General features: G+C 41.9%; 1 long non-coding RNA gene across 1 annotated transcript in view; it reads right to left on the reverse strand.

Moving 5' to 3' along the window:
• LOC127050609 (uncharacterized) overlaps nucleotides 1-16594 on the reverse strand; it is an 18691-nt gene continuing 2097 nt past the window's right edge. The window contains exon 2 of the long non-coding RNA XR_007774258.1: nucleotides 1-2240. This is a non-coding gene — a long non-coding RNA (uncharacterized LOC127050609). The remainder of the gene's footprint in view (nucleotides 2241-16594) is intronic.

The following is a 16594-nucleotide window of genomic DNA, read 5'->3' on the forward strand; positions in this document are numbered from 1 at the left end:
AAGAACACCACCTTTATTATATTTTAAAATCTTATTCTTTTTAAACCAGCCTCATGATTTCTGAATAGTTGGTGTCAGTGATATTGCTAATCAACCTTCACAACATCCCTGAGTGAGTATAATTATCCTCATTTTACAGATAGAAAAATTAAGTGACTCCCCAAAAAACACACATCAGGTAAAATAATGTACAGAGAACCTTCGCTCCAGCAGTAAAAGCTTTCAGCAAGAATTTCAGTGGGCTTCTCAACTCTTTCATACTATACTATTCAGGTAAGATCCTTGTGTAAGAAAAAAATATATTGAGCCCCGAGTTTTGTTGTGGCAAAATATAATTCTGACCTGAAGCAAGAATACAGCAATATAAGAATTCATATATTACTCATTAACTCAAAATGGCTTAAGAAGGAACTTGCAAGTGTTTACAACACCTACAGCCTATTGGCATCTGCAATAGACAAGTTCTCAAACATTCTGCAAACTGCTCTATTGTACTAAATGCCTCTAAAATTGCATTCTGAAAAAACACCACCCTGGGATAAGATCAGATGACTGCCATGGACCAAATTCTGTATAATGAATTTCAGTCATTCTAAATAACGCAAAGGCATGAATTGGTGTGATTCATAAGGCAAAAATCCTGTGATCTTTCATGTCTTCATGCTCTCTTATAACTGCTAAAGGAAACAATATGACTTCAATATAGATTTTTCAATCATTTAGTGCTTTAGATTATGATAATTATTAAAACAATTAATAAAAGTACTTCCTTCACAATGTACACTTATGTGACTCTCACAGATTGGGACAATTATTTAAGTGGTACAATTCTTTTTCCAATGGGGTTTGTTAATTTAGAGGAGCTTATGGTAATGTCTCAAATTCCTACACATCTGAAATTCCTGTATATAACAAGCCAATCTGGTAGCTTTACAGCACCACAACACAACTGCCAGAAGTCCCTTTCTTCATTTCTTTGTGTATTTGTACTCCAGGTAAGGAGGATAATGTCTAATCACTCTACAATTGAATCCTGCTGGTATTGATGCTTGCCAGAGTCAGTCTCAGCAATGACTCGTCCTTACACTCAGAGAACAGCAAATGTCTGGCTATTAAATAGAGGATTCTGAAAGTATAACAGTCATGAAACCGGAAGGATCCTGCCTGGATAGGTCTTCTGTGATGGGTTCCCCAGGGTGCAACCTGGAACTGGGGTACCACTGAGCCCTCTGGTTTACCAATCTGGGCTCCTCTCACACTCTGATGTTGTGAAAAGCTGCAACCCTCTCCAGGTACTGCACTTACACAGACATCTAGAGGCAGGAACACACCCAGCTGAGTTACATGAACCCCAGAGTTGTACTGTCTTGCCCTGGTCAGAAGCCTGACCAGTGTAAGTTTATTACCCAGTCCACCTCTCCCTCAATGTGGAGAGGACATGCACCAGCTTTTTGTACACTGAGCAGAGTTTTCCCCAGTGCCAAATACACTTTTAGGTAAAACATAAAACAGGTTTATTAACGACAGAAAGATAGATTTTAACTAATTATAAGTGATGGGCATAAAGGATAGAATGCTTACCAAAGAAAATAAAAGCAAGCTAACAATCTAAGTTCTATAATCAAGCAGTGTCTCACCCTGATAGATAATACAAGCAGATTACAGATCTTCAGTACACAGGCTGGAATATTCCTTCAGCCTGGGACCACGTCTCCAGTTCAAAGTCTTTCTCCTCTGGATGTGTTTCCAGGTGTTGAGTTCTGGGGGGACTGAGGTCCAGTGATGATGTCACTTCCCCTCTTTTACAGCTTCTGCCAGCTTGCTCCATGTTTACATGCTATCTCTGAGAAGTTTCCAGTGTATACAGCTCCTAGGATAGTCCTAGGGAGTATGGATTCCCTTTAATGGACTATCAGTGCATCTGGCTGTTCCTTTGTTGTACCTGAAAGATTGGTTGTGGGTGTTGTAAGCCTCACAATATATTTGAGAAACACACACATAGCAAAACTTCACACACAATTACAGAGCACACAGTCCAACAGGATATTGATGTTCAACAGATCAAGACTTTTAAAATGATGCCTCACAAGGCATACTTTGTACAAAACAGATCATAATTATATGACAGAGGTAAATATGGGGGTTCCAGGTTGTTGCTTTGAGGCACAGAGTGACACATCTTCATTTAGGTCTTAGAATAGTGATGAATGGTCCATACAAGCATGCTATCAAAGGAGGTGCTGCAAATGACAAGAAAGACATCACTTTCTGGGAATGTTTACTGAAAACATCAAGAAGAACCTAAGATTTTAGTGATATGCCCCTTCGTTAATACTCACAATAAATTCTAAGGACCTCCATAATTAATGGCTGCTAAAAGGTTCCCACAGTTACTAGGTCAGACAGAAGGTGAGACAGGTTCTGCCTCCAGAGGGGATTAAACACACATACCACATTTATTAAAACACACATACAATAGGTCCCAGAGCATCAGAGCACGGTTCTCTGAATAGGCTTGTTTCCAAATCTGTGGTTGAAAGATGCCATAGAAATTATGATTTATTATTTTATTATAAGTTATTATTGTATTATAAATTATTACCGACAAGAACCTAAGTACAGCAATCAAACTAGGCAAAGCTAACAAAGTTTCAGTGTGTTCTGGAAAATCTGTGTATCAATTAGTCTGTCATTTATCAATGAAGGCTGTCCATTTCCTCCCAATATGATTTATAGTACAGTTACCCCAGCCTAACAATAAAGTAAATCCTGCTTACTAAGCAGCCACAAGGAGGTTGGTAGTGACTTTTAAAGGAACAAGGTTGATTAGGATTTGTGGACCAAGGATGCTTATTTCTGTGAGCTGCTCACTTCCTTGATGGCTCCATTCCACAACTTGGAGATATGGAGATTGTTGTTTTAGGGGATTTTGTAACCATACAAAGAGTTCTTGCTGACAAATGGTCAAGGATAATTCAGAGTACAGCCAACACTTCAGCTAACCTCAACCTTCTTCCTAGTGCAGATGCAAGTTAATACTTTTGTCATGGTACAATTCCCCACTCTGAACCTTAGCGTCCAAAAGATGGGGTACCAGCATGAATTCCTCTAAGCTTAATACCAGCTTAGAACCTGTAGCGCTGCCACCAACCAGGAATTCCAGTGCCTGGTACACTCTGGTCCCCCCAAAACCTTGCCCAGGGAACCCCAAGACCCAGACCCTCTGGATCTTAACACAAGGAAAGTAAACCCTTTCCCTCACCCTTGCCTCTCTCAGGCTTCCCCTCCCTGGGTTACCCTGGAAGATCACTGTGATTCAAACTCCTTGAATCACAAAACAGAGAGGACAATTCACCTTCCTCCCTCCTTCTCTCTTTCCCCCTCCCAGACTCCTCCTGAGAGAAAGTAATCCTGGCACAGAGAGAAATCAGCTTCTTTCTCCCTCTTCCCTCCTTTCTCCCCACCAATTCCCTGGTGGATCCAGACTCAGGCTCCTGGGGTCTCACCAGAATAAAAAAAACGATCAGGTTTTTAAACAAGAAAAGCTTTTAATTAAAGAAGGAAAAACAGTAAAAATTATCTTTGTAAATTTAAAATGGAATAGGTACAGGGTCTTTCAGCTATAGACACTGGGAATGCCCTTCCAGCCTAAGTATACAAGTACAAATTAAAATCTTTTCAGCAAAAGACCAATTTGAACTCCTTCCAGCCAAATACACATTTAAACTCCTTCCAACCAAACACACATTTGCAAATAAAGGAAACAAACAGAAGCTTAACTCGCTTTATCTACCTACTACTCACTATTTGGAATCTATAAGAACCTGTATCAAGGAGATTGGAGAGAAACCTGGTTGCACGTCTAGTCCCTCTGAGCCCCCAGAGTGAACAACAACCAAAAACTAACAGCACACACAAAAACTTCCCTCCCTCAAGATTTGAAAGTATCCTGTCCTCTGATTGGTCCTCTGGTCAGGTGACAGCCAGGCTCACTGTTCTTGTTAACCCTTTCCAGGCAAAGAGATATGAAGCACTTCTATTCTATTAACTCTTACTTATCTGTTTATGACAACTTTTAACTTCAATTTAGCTAGTCAGGGTTCTCTTTGATTGTAGCCCTCAACCAGGTACATCAAGCTAAGAAGTGTTACCCTGTGTCTACTCTTGATCTAATTTCAACTCTTTTTCCTAGACTAGGGCCAAGTCTACACTATCATGGCATAGCTACGGTGCCTCAGCTATGCTGCTGTAACCCTGTAGCGTAGGCACAGACTGCAGCAACAGATGGTGTTTTTGCATTGCTGTAGGAACTCCATCTCCCTGAACAATGGTAGCAAGGTTGAAAGAAGAATTATTTCATTGACCTAGCTGTATCTACACCTGTGATTAGGATGACATAGCAACAATGCTCAGAGGTGTGGATTTTTCACTTCTGAGTGCCACTGCTATGGCCTTATCTACACTACACAGTTTTGTCAACAAACCAGTGGAGGTGTGTACAAAACAATGCTCCTGCCCCTAATTTAACTCTTTTGCTACGTTGACATAATAAAATCACCTTGATGAGCAGCATAGAGCTTCTTGCAACAAAGTTAAAGCAACGCAGTGTGAGTGTAGACACTTAAATGTTTATGTTGCCTTAAATGGCCTCCAGGAGGTTTCCCACAATGCCCATCATGACCACTCTGGTCATCAGTTTCTACTCTGCTACAAGGTACACAGGCATGCACCTCTCCCCCTTTAAATCTCTGGGAATTTTTGAAATTCCACTTTCTGTTTGCTCGGCAAGGACAGCTCACATAGCATCTTCCCAACTGATCATGCCGGCTTTCGGCAGCAAATGCGCTCCTGCCTGGAGTACACTGGAGTTGATGGATCTGTTGGGAGAGGAGGTTGTGCAGTCACAGCTCTGATGCAGCCATAGGGACTTTGACACCTACGAGCAAATTGCTCATGGCATAGATGAGAAGGAGCATGAAAGGGACACACAACAGTGCCATGCTAAAGTCAAGGAGCTGAAGCAGGCATACCAGAAGGCAAGGGAGGCCAACCGTTGCTCCGATACAGCACCAAAAACACACTGCTTCTACAAGGAGCTGCACATCATCCCCAACAGTGACCCCACGTCCACCACCAAGAGCCCTGTGGATACTTTGAGGGGATTAGAGGCAGCAGCCAGCAGAGTCAACCCCAAGGATGAAGTGGTGGACAAGGAAGTCGAGTTGGAGGAGGATGTGGAACAGGCAACAGGCTCATCCAGTGGCGTGTCGAACTAGGACCTCTTTTTGACTCTGAAGGAATCTAGCCAGTCCCAGCAGTCCAGCTCTGGCATGTCTGAAGCAGGAGAGGGGAGCTCCAGTAAGTACTCATTTTGCTTTGATAGTGCACAGTTACATGAGGTTGAGGTGTCCTTTATTTTGTTACACGATGCAATTAGGAGAACGGATCAAGCTTAACAACACTAGGTACTGTTTGCATCTGCTTCACAGTCCCCTGTGCACTTATGCAATGGGAGCCCTGCAGAAAAGTTTCTTAATGCACACCAAGATCTCCCAGGAATCCTCTACAGAGATTTCTAGGAAACTTTCCTGCAGATACTCTGCAATTCTGTGCCAAAGGTTGCTTGGCAGAGCTGCTTTGCTTCTGCCTCTGTTGTGGGAAACTTTGCTGCACCAATTGGAAATTACTTCTGAAGGAACCAAAGCAGCACACAGTAAGCAGCATACAGACCCAGTCAGAAGCTGAACGCATGCAGGAAATGCACCTGTGCATCTTCGGTTACCCTCAGTAGTGTGATTTCAGCTTCGATCACCCTGTCCGTGGAAAACAGTGCCAGTGGTCAGAACAGTGTCCCTAGGCGCCTCTTCTGATCCTCATCTAAAACCACCCAGACCCTTTGTCCCATCTTGCACCCCATGGGCTGAACTCACCATGTTTAGTGTTCTGGCTGTCCTGCATGCTTGCCAACGGAAAGTGAGACAGAGGTGTACGTAACTTCTATGATTCAGGACTGTGAGTGCACACACAATACTGACTCTGTGTATTTTTTCTTTTCCTTCTGCAGATGTGCCCTTGAGGGCCAGCTCCTACACACCGATGGAACACCTCCATCAGATAAGGAGGCGAACGAGGAGGAATAAGGACAACATGTTTCACAAAGTGCTGTAATTGTCACATCAGGCCAATAGCGAGCACAGAGCATGGAGAAAGACAATAAATGAAAAAACTAGAAATGGATAGCCAGGAGAGGAGACATGGACAGGAGCAGATAATACAGGGTCAGGAGCAGATAATAAAGCTCATGGAGGCCCAAACAGAAATGCAGTGGTCCCTGACTGCACTGCAGGCAGAACACATGCATGCTCAACTCCCCCTGCAGCCCATACAGAACTGTCTTCCTTGCCCTCTCCAAGCTCACCACACATTTCTCTCACATTCCTGGCCCATCCTAGTACAACTTGCACTTCATCCCTAGGGACATTTTCCATAACAACAGCTGGCCATTACACACAGCTACGAGATCCTCACTTCAGAGAGTGCTGCTCACTGTCATGCCCCTTATAAGAAATGTTAATGCGTGTATTGCTGTTTAATTGTAGTCTGCAAATGTATCAGTTGCCACCATGTATGAATTTCTGTTGCAACCACACTATGTTGTTCACAAATAAAGAACCACTGCCTTTGTCAGACTAAATTTTTATTAATGTTCGGGCAGGAATCATTACAGGGGTCATTCAATGTGATAAGTAAACAATGTCTGACTGAATGAATTACAGAAAGACACATTACTGGGGCTCATTGACAAAATGCTGCTTAAAAGCTTTCCTGATTCAAATAGCCCCCTGTTGAGACCCTCTAATACAATGTTTCTCAAACTGGGGTTGCTGCTTGTGTAGGGAAAGCCCCTGGTGGGCCGGGCCGGTTTGTTTATCTGACCTGTCATCAGGTCCGGCCGATCACAGCTCCCACTGGCCGCAGTTCGCTGCTCTGGGCCAATGGGGGCTGCTGGAAGTGGCGTGGGCCGAGGGACGTATTGGCCACCGCTTCCAGCAGCCCCCATTGGCCTCCAGTGGCGAACCGCGGCCAGTGGGAGCTGCAGTCGGCCAGACCTGCGGACGAGGTAGGTAAACAAACTGGCCCGGCCCACCAGGGGCTTTCCCTACACAAGCAGCGACCCCAGTTTGACAAACACTGCTCTAATAGCCCTGGGGTCTGCCTGCTCAAAATCAGCCACAAGGTGATCCACCTCAGTGTTCCACCTCTCAAGAAACCTTTCCCCCTTGACTTCACAAATGTTAGGAAGAGCACAGCAGGTTGTGATGATCCCGGGAATATTTTTCTCATTGAGGTCTAACCTGCCAAAAAGGCAGTGCCAGCTATACTTTAGTCTACCAAATGCACATTCAACGGTCATGTTGCACCTGCTGAGCCTGTTGTTGAAGAGCTCCGTGCTGCTGTCAAGGTTTCCAGTGTATGGCTTCATGAGCAACAGGAGTAAAGGGTAGGCTGGGTCTCCCAGAATCACTATCGGCATTTCCACATCCCCTGTTGTAATCTTATGGTCTGCAAAGACAGTCCCTGCATGTAACTTTCTATACAAGACAGTGTTCCTGAAGATACAAGCGCCATGCACCATCCCTAATCATCCTGCATTGATGTCAGTGAAACAACCCCAGAGATCCATCAGCACTTGCAATACCATAGAGAAGCAGACCCTTCTTTTGATGTACTCTGTCACAAGATGGTCTGGGGCCAAAATTGGGATATGTGTGTCATCTATCACCCTGCCGCAGTAAGGAAATCCCATTGTTGCAAAGTCATCCACTATTTCCCACAAATTACCAAGAGTCAAAGTCCTCTGTAGCAGGAGATGATTAATGGCCTTGCACACTTGCATCACCGCACCCCCACAATGGACTTCCCAACTCCAAACTGATTTGTGACTCACCGGTAGCAGTCTGGAGCTGTCAGATTCCACACAGCAGACGCCACTTACTTTTCCACCCGTAGGGCAGCTCTCATTTTGGTGTCCTTGTGCCACAGGGCAGGGACGAGTTCCGTGCAGAGTTCAAGGAAGGTGGCTTTGTGCATATGAAAGTTCTGCAGCTACTGCTCATGATCCCGTACCTGTATCACAATCTGATCCCACCACTCAGTGCTAGTTTCCCAAGCCCAATAGTGATGGTCCACCGTGTGAAGCTGCTCCATGAATGCCAACATCAGTCTTGAATTTTCTTTCCATGGCACAAAGCAGGGCAGGCAGCATGGATTCCTTTTCAGATTCACAGCTCATAAAATACTGCAGAATCAGCTGTGTTGTGTTCACAACACTTATCACAAGACTGGTGAGTAGTGCAGGATCCATGCTTTCAGGCAGAGATGGCAGGCGCAAAGTTTACAGGGGCAGTTGAAAAACAGTGTGAAATGCAGTCAGAAGCCAGAAAACTGCATCATGAGGCAGTGAGCCCGCCTCCATGATAAACTGTGATCCATTCCCAGAATTCCTAGTGGGAGACGGTGGCAATTTGCACAGTGGGATAGCTACCCACAGTGCACTGCTCTCTGTCCATGCTAGAGCATCAACTATGGATGCACTTCTCCGACACAAGGAGCATTTTGTGAACATGCACAAGCAATGTAATTACAATGGTTTATGATAGTTGATGTAACTTAAATCAACTTAACTATGTAGTGTAGACATGACCTACGTCAACCTAGGTTTTAAGTGTAGACCAGGCCTAGGCCTCTCTCAAGAGTGTTATTCTCGAAATTTGAATATAACTTTCACAAATCCTTAATTTACAGATCTTTGACTATACACTTTGTTAAGTGTATTGTATCAATATACATGTAGGAAGTATTTAATCAGCAGATCTGTCCATGTGGAGAAACTTTAATGCTAAAAAGAAATCCTTGAAATAACACATATACTACAGTAGCTGCTTTTCTAATTTTAAAAGACAGTCTTTTTTTTTTTTAATTGCACAAATAGTTCACGTTAGGAGTTGCAAACCTGTTTTAATTAAGCAATAACTGTATTACAGGAATGTACTAAAATATCTGAAAGCAGAAATTTTCTTTTTTTATGACCTCCTGGTAAAACATAAAAATGGCCAAACTGATTTGTTTCAAAATGTATACAAAAATAATTGCACTGAGAATTTACATCCCAAGTTTCCGCTATGAAAATTTTTTTAGAGGCTGTTACTGAACAAGCCACTGAAAACGAGGATTCATAATGGAAATGCTGACAGACTGTTAACTATAACAGTGCTAGCCAGACACACACCCGCATGCAATTTATAAGCATCTGAGGCTATCTTTGATATACGGTGCTTCATGTCACAGTTTTGCAGTTCAGTGCAGATACCTCCCTCACATCATAGGCACTATCTTGCACAACAAATCACTATCTTGCAAATTTCCTGACTTCCCAGAATAGCTTTGAAGAGGGAATTGTTGTAAACTGAGAGTGAAGATGTATTATAAGATGTGATAATGAGGCATGAATTGCACTGCAAGCACTTCACTTTACTTTTTCTGAGTGGTAGTCATGTTAGTCTGTATCAGCAAAAACAGTGAGAAGTACTTGTGGCACCTTATAGACTAACAAATTTATTTGGCCCAATAAATTTGTTAGTCTATAAGATGCCACAAGTACTCCTTGTTGTTTTTACTTTTTCTGTTACAGATAATGCTTTGAAGAAATGGCTGAAAAGTCATGCAAATTTAATTGTCATGCAAATTTAATTTTTTCTTTTCAGAACAAATGTAAGATAACCCATTTGTTTCATGTGTCCAATAATATGACACCCAGAAAATCTCTATCTGATAATGGTACAAGAAATAGCAACCTAATAATCACATGTGGGTTCCATTATGGTTTGGCATAATCTACTGTCTTATATTATCAATAATTCATCAGACGCCTGAGCATATAAGCATATATACAGTTGCAGGCCAGATCCAGAGCTGAAAGGAAATTCATGGTAACAAATATGTTTTCAGTCCACACTATGCTTGAGCCTCCTTCACTAGATCCATTCCACAGGGAACCAACTCTGCTTGCTTCTGAAACACATTTTCCTTTTCTGGGAGTGGTTCCCAAAGCATTAATCTCTGCCCCTGTGACCAAATCATGTTCCTTTTAAGAATGGTTTCCAGAATCAAATACAGTCATTCAAGCCACCATCTGGCTTTGAAGGAAAAAACCTTCTGTATGTGGAAATACAAAATTGATATGTCTCCAGTCTAGACTAATAATTATGTTAAGGATAGAGCCAGTTCCCTTATCCCCACAGAATGGGTGGAGGCTTTGATAAACCAGTAATGGTAGGTGTTAGTTTAGTGCTCACTGAAGAATTTTTTCTGTGTTTTTTTATAAAAGAGAACTTTAGTCTCAATCTAAAATCCCACATCCATTGGGGAAAGACAAAGAGTTAGCTCATTTATCAATCAAAGGCAAAGGAGTAAATTTAGTGTAGTCCCACAAAATAGGAAACGTAGGCCTTGGCTACACTCATACTTTACAGCGCTGCAACTGGGGTGTGAAAAAACACCCCCCTGGGCGCTGCAAGATACAGTGCTGTAAAGCGTCAGTGTAATCAGGGCAGCAGCGCTGGCAGCGCGGCTCCCAGCGCTGCACGCTACACCCGTAAGGGATGTGGTTTACATGCAGCGCTGGGAGAGCTCTCTCCCAGCGCTGCTGCTCTGACTACACTCACACTTCAAAGCGCTGCCGCAGCAGCGCTCCCGCAGCGCTGCCGGGGCAGCGCTTTGAAATTCCAGATGTAGCCATACCCGTAGTGTTGTTCACCAAAGGTTGACCTGCTTGTAGATTTTTTTCTCTGAATTGCCTTTGTTTTGAATGAGAAGCAGAGTTCCTCTAATTATGCAATTCTAATTCTTCTAATTGCAGACTTTTTATGTATTGAAATGGACAAATTCATTTAAAATTGTTACACTATTAAAAAGAAAAAGAGTGCGTGAACAAAAAAAAGATTGAGAAAACTGAGTGAGGCTGTTAACCTTCATTAGAAGAAATGTGCAGCTTGCATTGATAGGGGCCAATTTTCAAATGTGGGTACTTTAGGCCCCATTTTAGTAAAGCATTTAAGAACAGGCTTAACTTTTGTTCAGAGCTCCATGCAATGCTGTGTCCAATAACATTATTAATCCTGCAAAATCGAGAAACTATGGGATGTATTCATGAGTGCCATCTACTGGCACCTAATCTAGTAACTAACCAATTTTAGACATCTCTCATTTATAGACCACTCCTGTAAGAACTTAAGCAAATGCTCAACTCCACCCCTGTTCATCACGGCATTAAAGCATATGTTCATATCCCATTTGCTCAAGCATTGTACTGAACAGGGATGGACTTAAGCACATGCTTAAACACATGCTTAAGTGCCTTACTGAATTGAGTTCTTAATAGGACATCAAAATGCTACATTTGTACATTCAAATTGAAACTAGTCTCAAATGTACGCACTGGAATCCTTCCATTGACTTCCATGAGTATTGCAGTCCAGAGAGATCGCTTCCATCCACATCCACGGGGGCACACAGACATAACCAATGGATTTGCCTCTCTGCAAATGCAGGAGGGCAAAGTATGCTGCCTGAAGCCCTTAAAGTAGAGTGGTAGATTTTGTATTGGTAAGGAGGAATTCAGCCTCATTGCGGTTGTCCAGTTCTGCACCACCCCTAACAGATGGCTGTGCCTAAACTGCACAATCTAGCTAACCCTTAGGGGTATGTCTTCACTGCAGAGTTAGCTCTTAGTCAGATATTGCGCCAGGCCTGCTCCCATCCACACACAAAATCCTTTCACCCGAATTTGGTGGTGCTTTCAACCCCAGCTAGCAGGCCCTGCTGATGGTATGAGTTGGAATCACCCTGCTGCCTCTCTTCAGGCTGGTAAACCACCCACTTTGCAGTGAGGACATAGGCTAAATCACTTGAGTGCTGATAGTCCTCCAATGCCTTCTCACAATTCCCCCAATGGGAATCAGGACAGATACGTTTTCCCACAGTTCATGGGGAACAGCTTATTGCAGCACAAAGAACCCTGGGATGAACACTTAGAAATCCTAGCAACACAAGTGGGGAATGCAATATAGCTTTGCAGTGTGGCTGCTTGCACTCTGCTTAGGCAAACCTGGGTGCTGACCATCTGAATTAATGCTGCAATGAAGACATACCCATAGACTATAAACTTATCAGGGCAGGGCAGGCACAGTCTTTATTTGTGTCCTGTGCACCCAGAATCTCCAATTTACTTGCATGTGAGCTCCTGGCTGTTCAGCACTTTTGGAAATCAGGCAGGTTTTTAATTGCTAATTTAGGAGCCTAACTTTTCATTCCTGTTTTTAAACTCTTGACTGAAATCTACCTGTATATTCTCTTTGTGAAAGAGAAACACCAAGAGAAACACTTTTAATCTGGCACTGTATATCTCTAGAGATGCATTACATAGCCATTCACTTAGGGACGTTCCAAAGCAAAATATCAAGGGGAAACCTCAGATATTTTTGTATTTTTCTTTCTTTTATTTAGCTGTTTTAAATTCTGGCCAAAGCCCATACAGCCTGAGGTCCTGTTAATCCCAGAGGTGAGATTTTCAAAGGCAGAAATTACAGTTAGATGCCCAACTCCGTCATTTGTGTCTTTGAAAATCTCCTTGATGATCCCTGAATATTAAGTCTGTTTTATTTGCACCTTTGTTCCTATGCCAATTCTGGCTGGAACGCCAGTTGAAGGGTTTAACATTTTTATACAGATCAACTAGCAGAATTTATTAGCAGGAAATCAAAGTAGATCCAACTTGTATCTTCTTTTGCCATTACTAAAATTAAAAATTTGGGTATTCTAGTTTTTATGCTAATATGGATGGTAATTTGGAAACTGCGTGCCAGACTCCAGAGACCTGCCCTCATAGGTGTAGGATGATATAATTGCATCAGTGCCCATTGTGATTTAAGCTCCATACTTTATGTGAGAGTACAACTCAAAAAAAGTTTCTTTTTTAATCTTATTTCCCCACTTATCTCCACCCTCCATGCCTTTCTCACTTCCATTTTGGAAGTGTTATGGGGAATGTTAAGAAGCATGGTGGCTAGAGGCATGATAGACAGTTACCTAGTATCCATATTCTCCCCCCACCCTCTGTTCATGGGGAATTCTGTGGTGGAATTTCAGGGACAGGAGGGAGAATTAGTGGAGTATCTTTATGCCCCAGCAATGCTGCACCACCTATCAGCCATTGTGAGCACACATTAAGGCACATGGCAGTCCCTCAGGGGTTTTCACAAATGCTTTGGTGGCCTCAAAGTGTGACCTACTGTACTTGCCTCCGAGCTGGCACCTCAGGGGTTTGATGTACTCCAGCCCTGAGCAGTCTCAATATTTACAAACTTAAACACTAATACATCCATCTTTTGACATCTGTATTTTGTTATTTTATCTAAAACCATCTTTAATTACTTTATTGGTCATGCTCTCAGTAAATTAGTTAATTTTCATGATACTAAATCGGTTTGGGAATAAAATTAGATCCAATTTTAAATTAACCATATTTTCTTATACACGTAATTCTGATGAAACAGAAATTCTGTCTCAGAGTTATGAAATATATTGTCAACTGCATTATAAAGTGTTGTCTGTGCTCAAAAATATCCCTGTTTTCTATACACAATTATTAACTGTCTTTTACTTCTCCCTATAGGGTTAAGCTAGTGATTCTATTTATGTATACATTCTGTCCTGCTCCTTTCGTATCAATACTGTGTGAAAAACCCTTTGTATTGGTGTGACTTGAAATTTTACATGAGTACCCCCTCATCTTCCAATTAAACAATTTTCCCTTTCCAAAGCAGTCCCTCTTCAACAATTCTAAGGACTCAGTCTGTTCTCACAAGTTTCAAAAGAAACAAGCTTTAAAAGAAGAAGGTTGCTTTCCTCCTTGCCACCTGCTCTGTGCTTCTGCCATGCTTCCACCCAGCTGTTCTGCTGATCTCCCAGATGCTTGGCCTCTGCTGTATCTGCAGCAGAACTGCTAAGAAATCTGTGAAGCTGCTAACAGAGAAGCAAAGCAGCTGACAGAAAATGCACAACCAAAAGCAGCAGCTTTGGCAGTATGTGTGAAAGAAGTTATTAGGCAATACAACTTATGCACCTGCCTAGCCTTAGCAATTCAAAATGTGACACAAATTCAGTCAATTCATGCTTTTTTTTACTCTGTACAATGTAACAGTTCCTGATCTTGTAATAAACAGCTGATAACTGAGTAAAGCTGAAAATAGCTACTATAGTTTGAAATAATGTATAAATATTTGAACCTCTTTGCTGTTAAAGGTTCCTGCTCTTCTGACCTTCTTTTTCCTCTTACTACTGTGAACAAGATTATTTCAGATCACCATAAAATACTTATCAAGTGGTTTATGCTCTGCTGCTCTTTCCCTGCTTGCACAGCAGAATCTTTCCACTTCAAACTCCTGGTGCTGGATCCTCAGGACCAACTGAACTAAATTCTATGCAGGACCATCAAATGGAGTAGAAAAGGTAGCTCCCCTGATCCTTTCAGCTCCTCTGATAGCTGGCCTGACTGTAGACCAAACCAGTCCTTGGCATATCCTAGTTCCATGGACTATGGAGTTAGAGATTGCCAGAGCACAGTGCCTGCCAGGGATACCCCTGTTGTGCAGGGTGGGAAATGTAGCATACTCTCCCGTGCTGCTGCCCATGATGCGGGTAGCCAGGGCAAGGAAGTAAGGGGGCAGATGTTGCTTTAGCCAGGCCAGGATTTGGCCCTCAATTACAATGTTCTTGAAGTGTACAAAAGCTGTTTAAGAAGCAAATGGGATATATAATGCATTACAAAAACAGAGGAAAAACAATGTAAAAAATATATACGAATGCACAGTACTGAAGAACTATGTGCTGATTTGGTTACCTAACCCTAAAGAGAAAAACATGAAATTATGACTGCAAAAACTAAGATTATTTAACTGAGAAAAAAGAAAATTAGATGAGACTTCATTAAAGTATCAAAAATTACAAAAGGAAACTGATTAGGGAAATGACCAGTCCCTCTTTTTACGCATTTACCTAATACACCTCTACCCCGATATAATGCTGTCCTCAGGAGCCAAAAAATCTTACTGCATTATAGGTGAAACAGCATTATATCAAACTTGCTTTGATCTGCTGGAGCATGCAACTCCCCCCACTCCCCCCACACACGGAGTGCTGCTTTACTGCGTTATATCCAAATTCGTGTTATATTGGGTCGTGTTATATCGGGGTAGAGGTGTACAAGAACTTGTGGACACTCAATGAAATTAAAGATGGTAAAATTAAAACCTACAAAATGAAATATTTCTTTTCACAGTGTATAATCAACCTATGGAATTCTCTGCTATAGGTCATGAGAAATATATTGTAGCTGTATTTGTAAAAAAGACTGGATATTAATTATTATACATTATTATTATTATTGTGGTAGGCAAATTTAGACTGATGAGAAAAACAAATCTCATACTTCAGGGTATGTGAAAGACTGAAAGAGTCATAAAATTTTCTCCATTCTGTAACACTGCATACAGATGGGTGCATTATTTAGGATTATGGAATCTTTTTTTCTGAAACATCAGGTTTTGGCCATAACCAAGACCTAAATGTCGGTCTGATCCTGTGTATTGGAAACCCTGTGTTCCTATCATGCTGTTGTGAATAAAAAAGGAATAACAATTAAACAATCCTGAATTCCTAGTAAAAGGAGTCCTGCTATGAATAATGTACCTTTGTAATTGTTTTATTGCACCACCAAACATGATCAAATAATTTATTAAATCACATAAAGAACTATGATAACACACTGTTCATGAAGCCTACAGTCTCTGATGCATTAATAGTACTGATCAGAATGGGGAAGGGTTCTGTAACATAGAGGACTGGAGAGGACAAATATAGATGCTGCTAAAGGTGACCTGCAAAGGGGAAAACATAGGCTTGTGTCCTTTTTTCCTTGCTTAGGATTTATAAAGGAGGCCTGAAAGATATGATCATTTTCTGCTTGTTTTTTACATTATAGTTCAGGTCCTATGCACACTTTGGTGACTGGAATACTAGTAAAATTATGGCTAAAACTGGTCAAAAAAATTCCAGTGAAACATTTCTTGGCAAGAACTTACCGATTCATTGAAATTGAAACTTACTGCTAGTACTGATCATTCCGTTTCAACAAAGATCCCCTGGAAAACCTGTGTAGTTTCTGCCAGCTAACCTACCCAACTACTGAGGAGCCCAGGCTTCCAGGATCCACAGCTTTGGGGCAGTCCACAATGCAGACTGCCACTCATCCTGGGACCCCAAGGCTTGGACTATCTCTGAGCTGGGGACCCCAGTGGACTGCATCAATGTTGGGGACTCCAGGACTTTCAGGGTCCATTTACTTTTGCAGAGGATTTCAAAATGTTTGGGTTTTATTCCAAACTTGAATGAAACCAAATTTCAAAATCCTCCATGAAATGGAATGGTAAAACAAGCAGAACTAAAACCTTACATATTTTTCAGTACTTTATCTATC

The sequence above is a fragment of the Gopherus flavomarginatus genome, chromosome 1 (genome assembly GCF_025201925.1).
Source record: "Gopherus flavomarginatus isolate rGopFla2 chromosome 1, rGopFla2.mat.asm, whole genome shotgun sequence".
Taxonomy (NCBI): domain Eukaryota; kingdom Metazoa; phylum Chordata; order Testudines; family Testudinidae; genus Gopherus; species Gopherus flavomarginatus.